Genomic DNA, 22,002 nt, shown 5'->3' on the forward strand with positions numbered 1-22,002 from the left:
GAGGCCCAAATACCTTTTTTAATCTGGGCCTTAGTGGTTTATATAGAAACACAAATTCTATGGTTCTTGGAGAAAGCCACAGAAATGGCTAGGTTGCCTTGTTTGGGGTTTCTTAATGCTCCTGACAAAATGTTTTCCTGCTTTGTAAAGCAAAGCAATTAAAATATGCCTTGGATCAAATGCCTAGAACAGAGGACTGGAAATGGGCTCTAATTCATGGAGCTAGGCCACCAGTTCACAAGAGTTGAAATTCACCTCTGTGCAAAGGAACAGCATAGGACCACTGCAGGGCAGTGGTCTTGTACAAGCCCTTTCTTCAGAGGTGAGTTTCACCTTGGGCAAGTACAGCAGTTCACTCAAAACCAGTAATTCATATAAGCAGAGCACAAACATCCATGTGTGGTATCCAGCTAACAACCTACTATGCCCGGACATTTGAGATCTATAGAGATCTTTTTACATAGGGAGTACAATTCAAGATCCTTTGGAAAATACTGATAAAAGTCAGTCTATGCCAAATTTAAAAATACCAGCATGAAAAGGCTTTGGGAAAAGAAAAAAAATATGTTATACACACACACACCCCAATTGTGGAAGTGCGTTAACAGAATGTTAAACCCTGGAAAGGTAAACTGTTAAAACTGGGAAGAGGTAAAAATAGTGAAACTCTTCAAACCTTGGGTTTAAGATGTCATTGGAAACTCTTCATAAAATTCTTTTATTTCATTTGGCCTGTGTACAGTCATTTCCAAATAAGCCACTTTCCTTAGTTTTAACAGACCATGTTACAAAACTAAAGAAACTGTTTCCTAACCACTAGAACACATGCTAGTCTATGCTTTATAATTTCTTAAACACCCTCATCACAGTAGTCTGAGCACCTTTCAATAGCACATTAAGCTGCATGATTTATCACCCCCTATAAAGCCTCCCCATCATAGAACCTGGATCGTCTGACTTCCACATCCCCAAATCATGCAGGATGGATAAAGGAGAAGGAACTACCTCACTTAATACTATTATGTTGTTCTGCAATACACATTAAAAAAATTTAAAGGGTATTAAGCCTCCCCTCTTCATACATTTTCCAATAGGAAAGAAGCTAAAGACATTTCACAACCCAGATTTTTAATATCTCAAGAGTAATTGATAACACATGAAGCCTTTATGTAATATCTGTGCACTGTTTGATGCCTATTGCATTACCCACTATTATGAAAGCCAAGATTTTTTCGATTTATTGAGGGAAAGGGATAAAAATCACAGTTAATCCTTATTTCCATTTATTACTTTTGTTCTGGTTTTATTCTCAATCATTGATGTTTTGGAAACTCCTGCTACCTGGATACAGTATGCATGAAAACAAAAATGCCTATGAACAAAAGCATAACAAGCATACACCCACAACCCTGCCCTTATCTAACATAATATAAAAACTAACAACTGAGCATGAAAGTGACTAGCCAAGATAAGATGAAGCAATTATTTTAACCTGGGAGAATAAGTTTCAACAGATGTCTTTGCTGCCAATTCAATATGTTCAGCTAAGGTGGCAGGTTAGTTTTCAACTTACAGCAGCAACAGCATTCAGAGTAAAGATTCCCCCTGTCCTTTATTCAACTCTGTAATGGGAGACAGTTCACAGCACTACTATGCACCACTCAAGAGCCACTTGAGCTCGGAGGGTCTATGTCTACATTGCAATTACACATTAGCAGGCTCACATCAGCTAACTTGGGCTTGCAGGACTCGGGCTGCAGGGATATTTAATTGCAGTGAAGAAATTTGGACCCATAGTCCAAGCCCTCTCATGAGCCCATGTCAGCTGACACAGACCAACCATGGGTGTTTAATGAAGTGTAGACATACCCTCAGTGCAGCTTAAGTGCTTCTCATGTGGAGAATACACCAACTTGTGTTGACTCTCCCTGGACTGGGGTGAATGGACACTCCCTCTTCTACAAGGTGACTTCTCTTCTCTTTCTTATTTCCTTACTAAGATGCTCATAACACCCACACAGTAAGGTGTGTTAAGGCCAAAGTAAATTAGGGTACGTCTACAGTGCATTGGATGTAAGCTTCCCAGTGCTGGGCTCAAGAAGCAAATGCTCAAACCATAGCAGCATGTATGCTGTGGCTCAGATGGAGCTCAGGCCCTCAAGCCCATTCATCATCTTGGGTCTGAGATCAGGTACCTAGCCCAAGTTTCTGCCAGAGCCACAACATCCACACTGCTGTTTTTAGCACACTACATGCGAGCTCAAGCCCCGCTAGCACAAATGTGTCTGCCTAGGAGGCTTGCTTTCAGCTGCCGTGTAGACATACCGGTAAAGGCAGATTTCTGCTCCTATTTGACATCAATGGCAAAGTTCCCATTCATTCATTACAATAGGAGCAGATTTTAAAAGGGGCTGATACAGTCGGCCACGGAAGTCAGAGGACATGCATGATAAAAGACAAATTATTCAAACATTTTGTCAGAGCTGCAATTGTCACTGGATATTTTTTGCAAATATTTTTCAAAAAGTTGTCACGATTTCTTTTTCCTGCTGTTTTCCTGCCACCTTTATTGAATGGTCAAAATGTAAGCAAAGTTTACATTAAAGTTTTGATTTTTATGCAAGTGGGAAAGGGGGGCTAATCTTTGCCTGTATTTTCTACCACCTCTCCCCTTTTGCAACCAGCAGCAGGAAGCCCTGGAAGAGTTAGGATGCTGCAGGCCGCACAGGAGTCTCTTGAAGTCACTTGACTAACTTGTTTGAGCGTGGGGGAAAAGACGACATTTCGAGATCTACTTTGATCATTTTTACATTCTACAAGAATGCACAAGTTTGCCTGAAGCCCGCTGAAATGGTAACAGGCCCTTGACTAAAGAAGAAATGCCATTTCAGTTTGAACTTTATTTGCTTTGTTGTAGTTATGCCAGATGAGCTTTCACTTCAATTTAAATTATTTATAAGTAAAAGAAATATTTGCTTTCAGGGGTTTTCTGGCCTGCTTGGTTTTTATGCAAGCTGATGTTCAGGCATTGTATGTTTTAGAGAGAGATACACATTAATAGAATGCAGAAAAGCCAACATGAGAGTCAAGGAGTATGAAAATGAGATGCAGCTCCTACAAAACCAGCTGTATTTAAAAATCCTCTTTGGATAATGCACTGTAAGGCCCTAATGCAGGATTGGGGCCTAACAGAGACAGATATTGTTCATAAACCGAAAGCATACACAATTCGATGTTTATTATTGAATTAAAATGTGGCTAAACAATTTACAAATAGACAAGTACAGAAATAACACTCCTCAGGCACATACATAGGAACCAGCACAATATCTGTTGGTAATAATTCCACCTATATACTGACAGCCCAAAAACTGAAATGTAACTTCTTAGTGTTCTCTGACGAGTATTCAGGGCTGCAGCCAAAGAATGAAAGGAAGGGAAGAGGTGATAAGAGGAAAGGAGAAAAATAAAAGCATGTTACTTATAAACTGATGAAAATTAAGAAGACAGGAGGCTCATCCACACACAAATTTGCACCAGTTTAAACCAATGCAAACTACTAATATTGGTTTAAAACTGGCTGTATCAGTTTCGCTTGCCCCTGTAAATATACAGGGAAAGCTAATTTATAAGTCAGGTTTAAATGGAGTTAAGTGTGTCCACATGCAAAGTTGTCCCAATTTAAATAAATCAGTTTTAAATCACACCTTCAGTTAAACTAGTGCAAATATGTGTGTAGACCTGGCAGGTGGTGCAATCCAAAAGTAACTCCATTGCTATCCCTTATTCTGTACACAGGCCCATTGAAGTCAGTGAGACTACTAACTGAGTAAGGAATAAACAAGGGGTATTCCAAGGGGTAAAGGTTTGCAGGATCTGGCCCTAAGATTGGAGTTGAGTCACAAACTGCAGTCCAGCAAAGCTCTTAAGCACATATTTAACTGTATGCACATACATAGCCTCACTGGAATCCAGCAAGTGCTTTGACTAGGATGACCAGATAGCAACTGTGAAAAAATGTGATGGGATGAGGGGTAATAGGCGTCTATATAAGAAAAACTCCCCCAAACTGGGCTGTCCCTATAAAAAAATGGGACATCTGGTCACCCTAGCTTTGACGGATTGAGTCAAAGTACTCAATTCCTTGTAGGATTGAGCTTTAAGGGAAGATGCAGAAATTATAGCAAGAACAATGTACAAATCCTATAGGCCAACTTTCCCAAAGACTATGTGAGTCTCTTCTGTTGAGGTGAACTATTCAGAAGGAAAAACATACTGCAACTTTCAGAAAAGGCTGAAGAATTTTGTACTGCTACATATTGTCCTGACGTTAAAGACATTAGAATGTACAGACCATATTTACACACTTTATGGACAGATTTCCAGTTACCTAAATGTTTCTGACTGAGTGCTGTTACTGGAATTGGTTCATCCCAGATTACATTCTTCCCCATGCAGAGCGCCAGTACAAGACCCATACATGACTCAGTCATAATTAAATAGTTTCAAGGCTCAGATGGGACTTAAGAAATGCTTGAGCTTTGTGCTAGCCTTCTGCACAGGGGTGAATTTCACCCCCTACATTCCTAACTGGGAGAAATAGGACTTCCTATTAAACACTGCAGCTTCAAACAAATATAGTATTTATTCTTCACTTCCTATCCTGAAGGTTTTGTGATACTGACATGATGCAGTATACTGTTATATAGCAAGAGGTGACAGGATTTCAGTGGTGAATGAAATAATTCCTATGAACATACTTGGTAAATCATTTGAGATATTTTGGAATGAAAAGCACTATAAAAATGCAAGATACTTTTATTCATATTAAGCCCTAGGCTCTCTCTCTCTCTCTCTCTCTCTTTCTGCTATATCTTCCACTGGCACACTAGAAGGACATTATCTATAATAAAGACTTTGTAACTATCTAATAACTAAATGGGAGCACTTCAATTACCACTCCAGTCTTCACAAAAGGTGGTAAAAAGAGGACATTTCAATGGTAAATACAGCTTTAATATAAAAGTTCTGCTCTTGCATACAACTTCCATTGACTGCTGTGAGAACGACACATGGGTAAGTATATCTAAGGGCAATTTATTTTTTATTCTGTATTTTTAGAAAACATTTCCTGCTTTGGATGGAAGATATTGGTGCATGTCAGAAGCTGAGCCTCACAAGATACACGTTAATTAAATGCATCCAGACAGCAGCAGTGTGGTATCCTTTCAGAACAAGGCCAATATAAATCCTCAGAAGGATATTTACAATACTTTGGGCATGATTGTCCAGTGCCCTGAATGGAGAATCATTTATACCAATGCAATACAGGTGTAAATATATTACTAATTCACAATGGCAGTGTTTCACAGTAATTTTACACTAGTGTAAATGACTATACAAGGTACTGAAGAGTCAGTCCTTTTGAGTTTCCTATGTCAAAATGTGCTAAAACTCCCTGGTATTCAAAAATCTGCTACTGTTTTGTTTCCAAGGATTGGTGTGTAGGTTATGGATCATTTTTACATGAGGGGAGAAAAAAAAATGCATGATTTTTTTTATGAATTCAAAGAAAATCCATCTAGAGGACCTTGGTTTTACAAGCATTTAAAAGATAGAAAATTTAGTTCACTGTAAAATAATGATGGAAACAAAACAATGCTTTTCACAGGGACTTTGAACTTTATAGCAGCTTCTCTTAGTCCTCTTTTCCTCCTTCCTTAGGCACTTTTTAAAGAATTCTACACGGACGAGTCTCCTGCTGTTGTAGGCACTGCCCATGACCTAAGCTTGCAGATCATTCCCAAGTTCTTTCTCGTCAGCATGTGGTGGGTATTATTTACCACATCCCAACCATGTCTGCTATGAGATGAGCTCTCAGAGACAAACAAAGCTATCGTAGCCATCCCGTTTATGGGGATCACTGCCCATATCACTAACTGCACGGAAATCCTAACAACAACAAAAATAGTTAAGAATCATTTACTTGTCAAGCAGAAAGCTAAGATAACCCTAAAGAAAGCCAGAGGAATCCATGTCAGCTGCAAAATTGTTATATTTGAATGTTCCTTCTAAAGTGAACAAATAGGAACTTATGTTGGCTTTTTTCAATGGTCTCTCTACCTAATAGAGGCAAATCTGAACAAACATTCTCTCTCTTCCCCACAGATTAAATGTAGAAAGGACTGTTTGCCAGATGATTCCCTTAAAATGAAGCTTAAAACCTCAAAAACCACCATCAGAAGTGTCAATCAAATGAGAGATTCGTAAAGCAAAGGATGGGATGGTATCACAGAAGGATAAGGTTTTGCCTACAGATTGTTTATTATACATCTTTCTGAGAAACACCCCAGAAACACACTAGCAGCCACAAAAATATATTTGCATACAAAGTCAGTATAACATTAGTCCTGATAAAATGTTCTGAGAATATTTGTGCAGCTCAGTATTAATGTGTGTATGGTACAGTGTGTATGGTAACACCCATTGTTTCATGTTCTCTATGTATATAAATCTCCCCACTGTATTTTCCACTGAATGCATCCGATGAAGTGAGCTGTAGCTCACGAAAGCTTATGCTCAAATAAATTTGTTAGTCTCAAAGGTGCCACAAGTACTCCTTTTCTTTTTGCAAATACAGACTAACACAGCTGCTACTCTGAAACCAGTATTAATGTGGTTTCAAGTAGGATTTAGAAGGAACCCTAAACAGAAAGGGCGAGATCCTCAGCTGGTGTAAATCAGCAGTGGCACCAGCTAAGGACCTGGCCCAAAATAATTACCACTAAAAACAGAAGATACAGAACTCAAGACTAAGAAATTATACTGTTGCTACTTATGACAAAGGTTCTTCATCTATCCTTTTTGAATTATGGATTGGTTTTACTTCTCACAGCTATTGTAAACCATTCATTTCTAACCCTCCCTACTTCTGTAGTACCTTCAGGTGGAGGATCTCAAAATGATTTCTAAATAACCAAGGCCCCAGTAATTTATGAAGGATAGAATGGGCAGCAATTCAAAACACAGAGTATTTGGGAGAAGGGGGCATAGCCCAGGTGATAAAGGAAATACAGCCTTGGGATATCTCTGCATTACAGCATTTACAGAGGCACAGCTGTGTCAGTGCAGTTGTGCCACTGTAGCATAGATGCTTCCTACATCAGTGAAAGGGGTTCCCCCCGCACCTCATCAGTATAGTTAATCCCCCTTTCTGAGAGGCAGTAGCTAGGCTGATGGAAGAAACCTTCTGTCAACCTAGCTGCATCTGCACTGGGGAGTTAAGTCAATTTAGTCAGTCACTTAGAGTGCAAGCCTGGCACAGCCTAGCTAGGTTGATCTAATTTTTAGGTTTAGACCAAGCCTCAGACCTGGTCTACACTACAAAATGGGGTTGGCGCAAGGCAGCTTACATTGACCTCGCTGTCCATGTATCTCCCACTGACACAAGCACCCCATTATTCCCGTATAGTAACACTCCTCCCCAAGCAGCATAGAGCCATGGTCAATGTACTTAGGCAGACGCAGGTTGAGTTTAGACACTGCATTACTTAGTTCAACCCCAAATGACCTCCAGAACCTTTCGCTCATTGACTGCTCTGGTCACCACTGTGAACTCCACAGCCTAAGGGCCAGGAAGACCAAAAGCCTCCCCTCCTCTTTAAAACCCCATGAATTTTTGAAATTCCTCTTCCTGATTGCCCAGCTTGGTGAGCATACCTAGCAACTCTCCACTGTTGTGTGGAACTACCTAGCTGACCATGCTGGCTATATGCTTCAGTCACACTTCAGCCTGGAGTAGACAGATATTGGATCTCTTGGGCCTGTTGGGAGAAGAGGCTGTGCTGGCACAGCTCTGAGCCAGCCATAGAAACATTGACATCTATGAGCAGATTGCTCAGGGGATGCAGGAGAAGGGGTAGAACAGGAACCAGCTGCAGTGCTGCATGAAAGCCAAGGAGCTGCAGCAGGCAAACCAAAAGGCATGGGAAGCCAACAATCGATCCAGTGCCGAGCCACAGACCGGCCACTTTTACAAAAAGCTGTGTGCCATACTCAGGGGAGACCCCACCACAACCCCCCCAGAGCACTGTGGATGCCTAAAGGAGCTCAAGGCACAGGCCCTGTGAACAGCGAGTAAGAGGAGGTGGTGGACAAGGAAGAGGAGGAGGAGTATAGTGTGGGGAGACAGGCCACCGGGGATCTGGCTGCACAGTGAGCCAGGACCTGTTTTTGACTCCACTGCAGTCCCACACCAGCGAGCCTAATGCAGGGGAAGGACCCTCAGGTAAGTATGTAGACAAATTTCAGTTGCAGGGATGGCAAGTAGCAGGATATCTTTTGACTTTTCATCCCACTCTAGAGTTAGGTGGTGGGGGGTGCATATGGAGCAGTGAGTTTATGTACAGCGGGATGTCTTTGGATCCTCCTGAGAGATCTTGATGAAACTTTCTTGGAGGTAATCTGCAATCCTCTGCCAAAGGTTTCTAAGGAGGGCTGCCTTATTTCTTACTTTGTGATAGAACACTTTCCCACACCACTCAGCGATAACTTCAGCACCATTGCCATATACAGGCTAGCAGCATATGGGCCTGGACAGCTTTAGGAATCTGCAGGAGCTGTGTTCTTGGTCTTTGTTACCTCACTCCTGAGGGTATCACCTAAAATCACCACCACCTGTGGAAAATGGTGCCAGTATTCAGTGCCATAACCCTGTATTACAAGAATCATGCAACCAAGCAATTCCCTCTTCATTTCCCCAACCCCTGGCAGGCCATACTCACCCTGGATGGTGCTGTGACGACAGCTGTGCATGAGCAATCCCAAGCAGAAGTGAAAATGCAGTGCTTAAAAATCTTTAGGCAAGCAAGGGGAGGAAGTTCAGCATCTTAAGTTTCACTCTCCATAGTGAAGACTCTGATAATGGTACCTCTGTATTTTATCTTCAGGGGCTGCCACAGCGGCCTTCACACTCACTGAATGCCTGAGCCAGATAAGCCAGATAAGGTTGAGGGCAACCTGGAGAACAAGAGTAGAGAGCAGAAAGGCACTGGAATCATAGCAGGAAAAGGAGGGGGGCTGTATCAGGACATAAAGAGGCATCTCAGGCATCAAAAACAGATGCTGCAGGTTCAACAATCTCAGGCTCACCTCCTTCTGCAGCCCATCGAGAATTATCAGGACCTCCCTATATAGGGTGACCAGGTGTTCTGATTTTGGGGTCTCTCATCTAGGCTCCAATTGCCCCCAACCCCATCCTGATTTTTTCCACAGTTGTGTCTGGTCAACATATTACACACACACACACACACACACCCCTCATGGCATCGGGGGACATTAAAGAACCACAGTTTCACATACACTGACCTGTGCAAGCCAGGGTTGGTGTATCTGGAATGGACATGAATGTTCTTTCGCCTTCATAATAAATCAAGGGAAAAGTAGTTTAAATGTATTTGTTGTAAAATTGCATGGTTTTCTGCATATTGATTTTGTTACAGAATAAACTCCTATTATTTGGAACATAATTCATTGTTATTTGTTCACAACATTCTGCCGAGTGCTCAACAGTTCTGAAAGCAACCAAATTACCCTGTTACTGCACAGCGTCACACAACTCAGAGGATCATTCACAAACAAAAAATTAATAGGTGCAATGACAATGTTTATTTTTACATTTAGAGCAACCATACAGTTCCTCACAGGACACAAAAGAGCAGGTAGAGCCCATTACAACATACTATTCTGACTTACTGTTAAAATGGTCTTCCAAAGCCTCCCTGAGCCATATAACTGTGTTGAGCTCCAATAACCCTCATATGTGACTGATCAAGTTCAGCAGACAGCCACTCCACTTTTCCCCTTTGCTTCACATACATTATGCAGGACACAGCAGGCACCTATAATCATTGGTATATTTTTCTCCCTTAGGTTCAGTCTTGTGAATAAAGAATTCCAGTGTGAGTGTTGGATCCACACCTTTCTGGGATGTCACCTGATGTACTGGGGTCCTATTGAGCCCACCCATTCCACCAGATAGGGATTCCTCACCCTGACCTTGCTCTGCCAGGCCCTCAAGTCTTCTCTAGCACACACATACAACTAAGGCCACATCCAGTTGCAGATAGACTGAAATCAGCTCTCTGGGAGGGTTCAGCTCAGGGATTTACCTAAACTCATAAAAAAAAATTTTTTTAAAAACCCCACCCACATGCCCCCCTCTCAGTGGAGGGAGATAGACCCAGCTTCTTCACCTCCCCCCCCCCACCATCCCCAATATGAATTGCACAGACTGGTTTATAAAAAACAAAGACAAGTTTATTAACTACAAAGGACAGATTTTAAGTGATAAGCGATAGCAAACAGACCAAAGCAGATTACTGAGCAAACAAAACATGCTAACCACGCTTAATACATTAAAGAAACTGGCTACAGACAGTAATTTCTCACCCTAAATGCTGTTTTATGGAGGTTGCAGAGTTTCTTGAAGGTAAGCTGTAAGCAGTGCAGCTTAAATCTCCAGGTATACCCTTCATCAGCTGACCTCTTTCAGCCAGGGTCCCAATCCTTCTCCCCAGAAGAGTCTTAGGTGTATATAGCAGTCATTTTGGGCAGGGATTCAGTGAAGAACCAGCTACCTTAATTAACTCACTCTCCAGCCTTATATAGAATTTACATATGGCAGGCATCTTTTGTTTCCTAGTCTGATCTCCCTTAATGGAAAAAGCACTGAAAGCCAAAGATGGGGGTCTAGTACCAGATGACAGGATCACCTGACCCTGTAGTGTCAAAGCAGCAACCCAGGAAGCTTCTGAGGAAGGCAGGAGATTAGTATCTTCAAAGTCTTATTGTTCTTCCTAATGGCCCATTCAAGCTGATTGCCTACTGTCTGGAGGATGTTTCCCAGATCCAAACACTTTTGAAATTGATACAGAGTTTATATTCCTAACTTCAGATACACCAATGATACATGCATACAAATAGGATAATCATATTTGATGAATCATAACCCTTCCAATGATCTCACAAGACTCATCTTGCATCAAATATAGCTTAGTTATGCCATATTCATATCACAAGCTTATTTCTATGAAGAATATGGATATGATGCGACAGCCAGCATTCCTTCAAATGACCAAAAGCTCATTAAAATGCCATTCTGCACCTGCTGAGCCAGTAGTTGAACCATTCCTTGGTGCTGTCAAGCAGGCCATTGTACAGTTTCATGAGCCAGGGGACTAAGAGGTAGGTTGGGTCCCCAATGGTAATCTGCCATTTGGGAAAGTTCCTGGCTGTAGTGTTCTGAACAGTCCAGTGCTCTTAAAGATGCAAGTGTCATGCACCTTCTCTGACCAGCCCACACTGATGTTAGTGACACAGCCTTGGTCAGCCATCAGTGCTTGAATGACCATAGAAAAGTCGCCCTTTCTATTGAAGGTGTTTTAGTGCCAAAATAGGGATGTGTGTGCAGTCTATTGCTCCACTGCCATTTGAGAACCTCATTGCTGCAAATCCATCTGCTATGTCCTGCTTATTGCCAAGAGTCACAGTCCTGCATAGCATGAGGAGATTAATGGTCCTGCACACTTGCATCACAACAGCCTCATGATGGATTTCCTGACTCCAAACTGCTACTGGTCAGTAGGGAATCAATCTGATGTTGCAAATTTCCCAAGTGAGATTGCCACTTACCTCTCCACTGTCAGTGCAGCTCTCATTTTGTTGTTCCTGTGCCAGAGGGTTGGGGTGAGCTCAGCCTAATCTGCAGCTGCTGCTCGTCATCCCAAACCCGCATTATGATGTGATCCACCAGTCAATGCTTGTTTCTGGGGCCTAGAAGTTTCTGGGGCAACCCACCATCTGCAACTGCTCTGTGAATGCCACCAACAACCTTGAGTTGATTCTTACTTTTACAGCCATCTGCCTTCCAAAAAATCGTCATGTTCTCCACTCATTTGGTTCTTGCAGCTCTGAAAATACTCCAGGATCGTTAGTGCAGAGCTGTGCAGGCTGCATGCTTCTGTTATATGGTGGATAGCAAGGAGGGCCATGCAGTTTCAGGGATTTAGGGGTGGGGATGGGAAGGCATGAAAATTATGGGCCACAGATAACATTATGGGATGGAGACTGCTGTAAACTGGTAAGTTGTTGCCATGATCCTAGTCAACCCTGTGCAACTTGTTGTAGCCCCATCATGCATTGCCAAAACTTCCCAAAAGACAGTGCACTGAATGGTGGTGAGTTGCACAGTGGGATACCTACACATGGTACCCTACACTCTGCAGCAATACAAGCGCTCATGGTGAGCATGTGCACTGCTGACACAAGGAGCCAAGTATGCACATGCGCAAGCAATGCACTAACTACAGCAGCTGTGTGCCAACACAACATGAAACAAATTTGTAGTGTGGACACGGCCTCAGTCTACACTTGTATCAGCATACTACATTGGCCAGAAGTATTAAAAAAAAACCACACGCCCTGACCAACATAGCTATGCTGACAAAACTCTCCACATAGATGCAACTATGTCAACGGACCAGGGCTTCTACCGACTTAACGAATATCACTGGGGAGCTGGTTTTCCTGTACTGACAGGAGACTCCTTTGGTCAGTGTAGGTTGCATCTAAGTAGGAGGCTAGCCCAGTGTAGGCTCCATAGTGTAGATGTAGCCACAGAGTAGGACACCACTTAGACTGGCCCAGTTTGGATTCAGAGTTCTAGATCTCATGGCAATTCAGTGGCCTGACTTGAATGAGTTGATGTCTAGTTTGCATAGGTATTCATGACTCAGAAAATGCAATCAAAGCTCTTGCAGTTTTAATGCATGTAAACTGATCAAGGTAAATCCCAATCTCTCCTCTAGAGCTTACCCTTGAACAGCTAACATGTTAAAACTGCAACTTTACATGTGTTAACATGTTGAAATGCTAGTGTGAACTATAGAGAGACACCCCTTTTCCTAGAACTGATCTAGCCAAAGTGGCAGCTTTGTTGGAAATCTCAAAAAAGACGCTAACATTTGAAGAGACATGATATCAGGATAACCCAGGTTCCTTCCTGCAGACCCTCTTCCAGTCCCCAGATCTACTGATGCTTCCTGTACTTATTACCCTGTGTGTGCTGCTCCTTGTGAACAAGGTTCTGTGACTAGAACATCTGGAAAATGAAGTAAGATTCTAACTAAGAATTCTTGAACTTGAATGGGAAAGACTCCGGGCCATACTGTCACGCTCACCATTCCCAGAACAGGGAGAGAATGCCTCCTTAAAAAGGGATGGTTAGGGATAGGATCCCTCAAGTCTAGGAGTTCTGATTGACAATATGTTCCTCCTGATCTCAGACTAGTAACACAACAAAGAAAGTTGTGACTGCATTTAAGAGATTTGATTGATCAAAGAGTGTTTGTTTCTCACAAAGCTCCAGGTAACACATGGCCATACAACTTTTCTATTTTGGGATCTGACTTTTGCGTACGAACTCCCAAGATCATAAAGTGAATGAGGAAATTAGAGGCAGCTGCTGAAAAAGTGAACCATCTCAACAAGATGAAATGGAAAGACCATACCTTGGTCTTTGCCCTGTATTGTAACTACTTAACATGTGTTTACATCTCTGCCTCCCCCACACTATTAAAGAAAGGAAGACAACAATATTATTCACATCCCCTTCTTAGAGTGTCTGTTTTCATACCATTGGGGTTTGGTTCTTTCCTTTTATTATTCTGAGATGCAAACCTTTAAAAATCACCAAGAAAAAGCCCCCACAGAGTTAACAGGAGCTGCCATTTGTCACTAACATACAATCACTCCTCATTTTAGGCCAGCTGATACAACTGACCATTCTGTTGTCTATAAAGTTTCTTTTCCAAAACAAAAAATAAGGCTGAGGTTGAAACCAAGTTAAAGGCAGTGATGGCACTCTGATGAAGTGAATAGGTTGCTCTCTGTGCCAATACAGTCAGCTTAATCACAGTCTAACATTTTAATTATGTATGCAGCTAAGGGGACTTGCTTGCATTGGCTTAATTATTCTGCATGATAATAAGAACAAAGGGCCTCTGTTGAAGTAATCAACAAAAATTTTAGCTGACTGAGTTTCCTCAAATGTTCTAAGACCAAGGAAAGATCCCATCATTAAGGATTTGTGGCCTGTGAGAGCTATTTTAAACCTGTTCCCTTCATATCACAGCTGGCCCTTTGAGCCCACTCAAATTCTTTTTATCTGAAAGCCTCAACGAGGCAGAACAAAAGAGTACTGCTCGTTTGGAGTGAGTTGTCTATGTCATCTGTGTGATGTTCACCAGAAGGAGACATGTATCTTAATGAGCTTTTGGCCAGGGACAGTGCTGCTACTTTCTAACTTTTGTCTAGTACACAGGACTCCTGATGCAGGGTGCTCTGGATGTGTTAGAATTGTAAATGAGCCCCAGCAACAGCACATTGCATAAGGATCCTGCAATAACAATTAAGCAATAGTCCTCACTGTTGTGGGGCTCTCCTGCCAGATAATTGACCACAAGCTGAGCTATGCAGAGTCCCACACTGAAAGCAAGGGTGCATAACAGAAGTGAAGGTTAATTATCTTGCAGTGAAAGGGAGGTTAGCACCAGTGGGAAGTGGTTTGTAAGAACCAAAGGTTTAAAGCCTTCATATTCTGGGGGCATTTGTTGTTTGTTTCTAGTATTCGTTAAAGTCATCAGGTCTTTAGAAAATGTACAGATTGTGCTGATGCATTCCTTTATGGACAATGAGCAAGATGTCATGCACACTGGAAGTCAGACCAGTGATGGTCATGTATACATGCCAAGATTAATCCAGATTAGAAATAAATAGTCAGAAGGGAGGGAGGGAGACAAAAATTTATGAAAATGAAAAACATTTTTGTATAAATTTTCCATGGAAGCTTTCAACTTTTTGGCAAAATACTGAAATATTTCAATTTGGAAATGTTTGAACAGAGAATAATTTAGGTTCTCCTCTATAAACCAGGGTTCCTAGTCAGACTACATCTCTTATAATGTAGCACTTCCCCTCACTCTTGAGGAGGGGAGGTGATGCATCATGGAGTCAATGTGGTACATGAGAGATGTAGTCCACTTGGTGCCTGTCCCAGAGAGGAAAATGAGCACATAAGTGAGTGCAGTAACCCACATCGTGGTACTAGCACTTGCTGTCATGGGGAGAGAGATGGCCCATGAGAGGGCAGCATGAGCTGGGGAGGTGGCTCAGAATCCCCCTGATAGGGCAGTTAGAGAAGGAAAAGAATCCAGATGCTGAGCTAGGGAATGATTTGGAGCTTGGGTAGGAGGTGAGGTGATAAAATAAAAGAAGAAGATCTGCTGAATAAAAGTAGGGGACTGAGGAGTGAGAAGGAAAGAAAAGAAAGGTTTCAAGTCAGGAGAAGAGGGAGGGGGAGAAAAGTAGACCTTGGTATGTGAGCAGGCACTCTTAGAGAAGGGAAGAAAAGGGGTGAGGGTGAAACCTACAGACTTACCAGAGAGAGAATCAAAGGGAAAACCCTGAAAGGAAATATAATTGATGAAAAAGGGAATTGATCAAAAAGCTGCTAGATGAAAACAGATCCTGAAAATGGTAAACAAGAAGCCCACCCACACAGGATCTAATCACTCTCTGTTCAGGTAATTTGTCTGAACAGCTCTTGGACTACAATTCAAAGGTGCCTAATGCACAAGTGAGGCCCCATCAGGTGAAGAAACCCCATGTGTGGATAAACTCAGTGAAAAGAGGTGCAGCCACAGGGACATCAAATCTAAGAAGCACTTCAAGTCAAAGAGAAGCAAAAAAACAGGATTGCAAGAGCGGAGCTGGACTTACAGCCAAGGAGAGGAAGAATTGATTCTTTTCTGAAATCAGACAGTATATTATGAAATACATTACTTTTAACAAGAACAAAAGAAATTTCTGGTATTATTGCACATTGTGTACAACTCACAAAAGGTTAATAAGTTGGTAACCTATAGATTATTATTTAATTTAATTAGTTATCCTTTGGTAATATTCTATATTATTTATGCTCTCAGTACAATTTTGGGGTTTTCCCTTATAAAGTTCTAGAAATTTAAAATTATCTCTTTTGTCTTGGTTTGCCTCTGCCTTTCCTCACAGTTAGCATACTCTAGTCTAGCCAGATCATAGAATATCAGGGTTGGAAGGGACCTCAGAAGGTCATCTAGTCCAAACCCCTGCTCAAAGCAGGACCAATCCCCAACTAAATCATCCCAGCCAGGGCTTTGTCAAGCCTGACCTTAAAAACTTCAAAGGAAGGAGATTCCACCACCTCCCTAGGTAACACATTCCAGTACTTCACCACCCTCCTAGTGAAAAAGTTTTTCCTAATATCCAACCTAAACCTCCCCCACTGCAACTTGAGACCATTACTGCTTGTTCTGTCATCTGCTACCATTGAAAACAGTCTAGATCCATCCTCTTTCGAACCCCCTTTCAGGTAGTTGAAAGCAGCTATCAAATCCCTCCTCATTCTTCTCTTCCACAGACTAAACAAATCAGTTCCCTCAACCTCTCCTCATAAGTCATGTGTTCCAGTCCCCAATCATTTTTGATGCCTCCGCTGGACGTTTTCCAATTTTTTCACATCCCTCTTGTAGTGTGGGACCCAAAACTGGACACAGTACTCCAGATGAGGCCTCACCAATGTCGACTAGAGGGAAACGATCACCTCCCTCAATCTGTTGGCAATGCCCCTACTTATACATCCCAAAATGCCATTGGCCTTCTTGGCAACAAGGGCACACTGTTGACTCATATCCAGCTTCTTATCCACTGTAACCCCTAGGTCCTTTTCTGCAGAACTGTTGCCTAGCCATTTGGTTCCTAGTCTGTAGCAGTGCATGGGATTCTTCTGTCCTAAGTGCAGGACTCTGCACTTGTCCTTGTTGATCCTCAGATTTCTTTTGGCCCAATTCTCTAATTTGTCTAGGTCCCTCTGTATCCTATCCCTACCCTCCAGCATATCTACCTCTCCTCCCAGTTTAGTGTCATCTGCAGACTTGCTGAGGGTGCAATCCAAGCCATCCTCCAGATCATTAATGAAGATCTTGAACAAAACCGGCCCCAGGACCAACCCTTGGGGCACTCCACTTGATACCAGCTGCTAACTAGACATGGAGCCATTGATCGCTACCTGTTGAGCCCAACAATCTAGCCAGCTTTCTATCCACCTTATAGTCAATTCATCTAGCCCATACTTCTTTAACTTGCTGGCAAGAATACTGTGGGAGACCGTGTCAAAAGCTTTGCTAAAGTCAAGGAATAACACGTCCACTGCTTTCCCCTCATCCACAGAGCCAGTTATCTCGTCATAGAAGGCAGATTAGATTAGTAAGGCATGACTTGCCCTTGGTGAATCCATGATGTTTGTTCCTGATCACTTTTCTCTCCTCTAAGTGCTTCAGAATTGATTCCTTGAGGACCTCTGCATGATTTTTCTAGGGACTGAGATCACCATGAGACAACACAATTACACCTGCCATTAGGTACAGCAACAACAAATCTGCATTAAATTATTTCAGATTTCAATTTTTTCAGGTATTTTTGACAAAATTTTTTTGAAGTTTTCCATGGAAAGCAGGCATTTTCCACACAACCCCTCCCCCCACACACAAAAAAACCCAGTTTGAATTAAAAGTTTTCAGCTAACCCTAATGGTCGTGCCTGCTCCAGCTAATCCTGGCTACATGCTAGTCAACTGAGAGCCTAACTGCAACCTACCTGTGTCTTTGGTGCCATGGTGTGCCAGTGGATGTATTTGCAAGGCCCCCATCCAGCATACTCTTGCATGGTAAATCTGAAGCCTGCATTCTTGAAGCTATGTAGATGGATGCGGTATCTCCCCAGTTGTACTAACCACCTCAGCCAAAGAACTTGTGTGAGCATGGGCTGAATCTCACAAATGCATCAAACTCAAAGCTCAGTTCAATCAAGTTCAGTACTCACCAGGAAGACTGTTCACAGTTTCTATTGAGGTAAAGTACTATTTGCTTTCCCTTCTGGGGCAATGCTATTGTCCTCATTTCATAGATGGGGAACTGAGGCACAGAGAGACTATCTGACTTGTCCAAGGTCACACATGGAGTCTGTTATGGAGCAGGGAATTGAAACCTGGTCTCCCAAGTCACAGGCTAACACTCTAACTGCACAGTGGTTTCCTTTCTGGCCAGGCAATCAGCAACTTTAATGTTGCAATCATTTACTCCAGATGGAATTTGGCTAGGCCCCCAATGCTTGCAAAGAGTCCCCTGGATTTTTAATAGAAACAAATAGGGCAGTGGTGGGCAATCTGCGGCCCATCAGGGTAATCCACTGAGACAGTTTGTTTACATTGACCATCCGCAGGCATGGCAGCCTGCAGCTACCAGGGGCCACGGTTCACCATTCCTGGCCAATGGGCACTACGGGAAGTGGCGGCCAGCACATCCGTGTGGCCTGCACCACTTCCCACAGCTCCAATTGGCTGGGAATGGCAAATGCAGCCACTGGGAGCTCTGGGCGGCCGTGCCTGTGGACGGTCAATGTAAACAAGCTATCTCATGGCCCGCCAGCGGATTACCCAGACAGGCTGCGTGCAGCCTGCCCACCACTGAAATAGAGGCTTGTGAAGCCAATCTTGCTTGGACCATTATTGAGGTTTGAACCCAGCATCTTCAGCTCAACAGGCAAAAAGAGCCTCTAGTGCTTGAGCTAAGAGACTAAGGCTACCGCTACATGTTGCACTGTACAGGTATGTTTCTGCTCAAGGAGACATACCAGTACTAGCTGTGATCAAGCTAATGTCCTAAAACTAGAGTTTAGACATAGTGGTGTGAGTAGCTAGCCACCCCACTACAAGCCTTGTGCCTTAGATGGGTACATACTCAGGGTAGCTAGCTCCTCCTGATGCTCATGCCATGGCAGCTATGCTCCATTTTTAATGCACTAGCTCAATTAGGGAAGGTAACAGCTTCATTCCTGTCACACCCAGTCATTAAAGCAATCAAAAGTAATTTTCAATCCATTCTAAATAGCTGAATCAAAGCCAATTTAGAGTTTATTGTTCCTAGGACTTTGTTTCCCTGTCTCATTTTCTATCCCCAACCTTTGCAGCTTTTGCCTTAATACACGTGTTTTTCCTTTTTTGTTTTCTCTTTCACAAACAAGTTTGATTAGGTTTTTGCAACATATCCAGAAAGTGCCAAAATCTGTTGAACAATGACAGCGCTGTTCTGCCATCTGAAAGGCAGCAGTCACCCTTAAAGAGTCACATTGACTTATTGGAGGATCGGAGATGAAAAGAGAGGATAACTGCAGGACCCACTGTGTTGCAACTGTGGGATTTGAGGGCTACTACTTTTTTTTGGAAGTTCATGACTAATTATTCTCAGCATTCTTTGAAGTCAGCCTCTCTCTCTCTCTAAAACGCAGAGGCTACAGTCACATGCTTTTCACAAGCTCATGAGTGTATTTGAATGTTCAAGATCAGTGTGAGGTTCTTAAAGTGGCAATTTATTGTCAATGATTTTTGTTCATATTATGGAAGCCAAGGTGGGGTGACAAGAAATGCCAGTAGGGGAAGTTGGGAAAAGGAGGAAAGGAAGAGAAAGGAAGAATGAATGGGGCAAGGGGCAGAATAAGAGGGAGGGAAGGATGGAGAGGTCCATGTAGGACCAGACCTCTGATAGAAAAGTAACCACCATTCCTCTCTTTGGGGAAAGGTAAACAATTTGACTTTACAAGTTCTTGAATAGTTTCCTATTCAGTAAATGCCTGTAATTTGCTCCCTTTATATTGTGTTCTTAGCTCTCATTTTGTTTGCATGCCCCCTACTACATCCTAGTGCCCCCCCTTTGTATACATTACCACCACATCCACCCAGCCACCTGCATCCCACCCCATCAGAACTGTTACTACAATCACTGTGCTATGAAAACTTCCACACAGCCTTGCCACTGATCCCACCTGGGAAGTTTTTCCCAGAAATCTTTCACAGGTGTCAATATATATTTGACAGTGACAGCATCTGCCTTTTGGAAATGAGCACACAAAAGGTTACAGATCCATCCATCCTACCCCCAGGAGCTATACTGGGCCAAACCCAACTTCGAGGTCCCATCAAGCTTACTTTTCAGCATCTTCTAGCCGAGCGCTCCCAGTATAGTTTGAAACAAAAACAGGCAAATTTCAATTTCCCCCAACACGTAAAGCCTGGGATTTATCTGAATGCTCAGATTTAGATTCTTTGGTCTAAAAAAATACCTTCAAGGATCTGAAAATATATTCTGGCCAATAGGGAGCATTTTCTCCTGCTGTACATATCACTGGCCTGTGACTTTCAAAAGCAGTGGCTAACCTTGGAGTCTTCTCATTGAAGTATTTTTCATAAATTTGCAATTACTAATCTGTTATCGGAAAAGGACACAATTCTGTATTAGACTTTTCCCTCTAGACTTGGAGTCAAGAAAACTAACATTTGGGTATGGGAAAGAAACAGTCCTGATTCTCTCCAGCACGGATTTATCCTGTTACAAGGCAAATGCTAACAGGCTTCAGAAAGGAAGACATGTGGGCTACCTCCTTGGTAACTGTGTTCTTCAGCAGAGTTACACCAGGGATTAATGAGGCTCCATAATCTTTACAGAATCCACATTTCCTTTCATCACCTCCTCCACTGAAATTGAAAGGTAGCAAATTAAAATCTGATAAAAAGAAATACTTTCCTCAGATAGTGTACAATTAGCCTGGGGAACTCACTGCCACAGGAGATCACTGAGCTCAGTAATATTAATAACGGAATAAACATTTATATAAACAAGAATATAAAGTTAGAATAGTAAACATTTTTTAAAAAATAACTAAGAGGGAGAAATCTAAGGTTAAGCCTCTCTCTTATACAGCCCCCACTACTGTGCCACAGTACTTTATATAACAGGGCACACCCCCAAACCCCTTTGGCCAAGGGCATGTGCCTACACTCTCTCTGTTTGTCTCTGCTCTGGGATAGGGCAGTGCCCCAGGGCTCCCACCCTGGAGACAATGTCCTTAGCCTGTTGAGGGCCTTTCTGGTCAGAGCTCTCCAGCTGGGCCACTAAAGTACAGTTCCACTTCTGGGGTGCCTTAATGTCCAGGACACTTCCTCCAGTGGCTAATGGGGAGACCCTGGTCCACCCACTACTCCAGGTCCCAGAACAGGGACCCTGTAGATAGCAGCCATCCACTGTGTCCCATTTTCTATGTCACACTGCTGCTCTAACTCCCTGGGCCACTTCCCCATGGTCCCACACTGTTTTCACCCTTACCTCAGGGCCTTGTCCTAATGGAGTCCCTCAACCAGCTCAGGACTCCCCAGCTTCTGGCAGTGCTGCCCTGTCCAAGGTTCTGCAGTTCCATCAGCCATCCACACAGCTCCAACTCCAGCAAGGAACTGAACTTCTTTTGACCCTGTCACTCTTAGAATCATAGAATATCAGAGTTGGAAGGGACCTCAGGAGATCATCTAGTCCAACCCCCTGCTCAAAGCAGGACCAATCCCCAATTTTTGCCCCAGATCCCTAAATGGCCCCCTCAAGGATTGAACTCACAACCCAGGGTTTAGCAGACCAATGCTCAAACCCCTGAGCTATCCCTCCTTATACTAAGCTGCTGGACCCTGATTGGCCGTGTCCCACACAGCCAGTCTAGGCTTGGAGGACCCTCTCCACTGCCCTTTTCTGGGCAGGGCCACAAGGCCTCCAGCAAGGGTCTTCAAGGGCTCTGGTATACCCCGTCACAATCCCCAAACTCACAACACACCTGAGATGCAATGAAGTACTATTATTTCCATTTTACGTTTGGAGATTTGAGTCACTGAGACTAAGCAGCTTGCCCAGAGACACAGAATGTCTGTGCTGGAGCAGGGAATTGAACCGTTTCCCTCAAGTCCCAAGTTAATACCCTAAAACCATAACCCTTGCATAAGGGGAGCGGGGTAGGGGGAAACTTCTCTGGGGA

At 42.9% G+C, this 22,002-nt stretch overlaps 1 long non-coding RNA gene across 1 annotated transcript; it reads right to left on the minus strand.

Annotated features, from left to right (window-relative positions):
- Positions 1-17,748: 17,748 nt before the first annotated feature.
- LOC122455900 lies at positions 17,749-21,424 on the minus strand. The gene is made up of 3 exons (XR_006274410.1): positions 21,312-21,424; positions 20,587-20,683; positions 17,749-17,848 (listed from the first exon to the last, which is right to left on the minus strand). It is a non-coding gene; the product is annotated as an uncharacterized LOC122455900 (long non-coding RNA).
- Between the last annotated feature and the right edge of the window lie 578 nt (positions 21,425-22,002).

Source organism: Dermochelys coriacea, chromosome 9 (genome assembly GCF_009764565.3).
Source record: "Dermochelys coriacea isolate rDerCor1 chromosome 9, rDerCor1.pri.v4, whole genome shotgun sequence".
Lineage (NCBI taxonomy): Eukaryota > Metazoa > Chordata > Testudines > Dermochelyidae > Dermochelys > Dermochelys coriacea.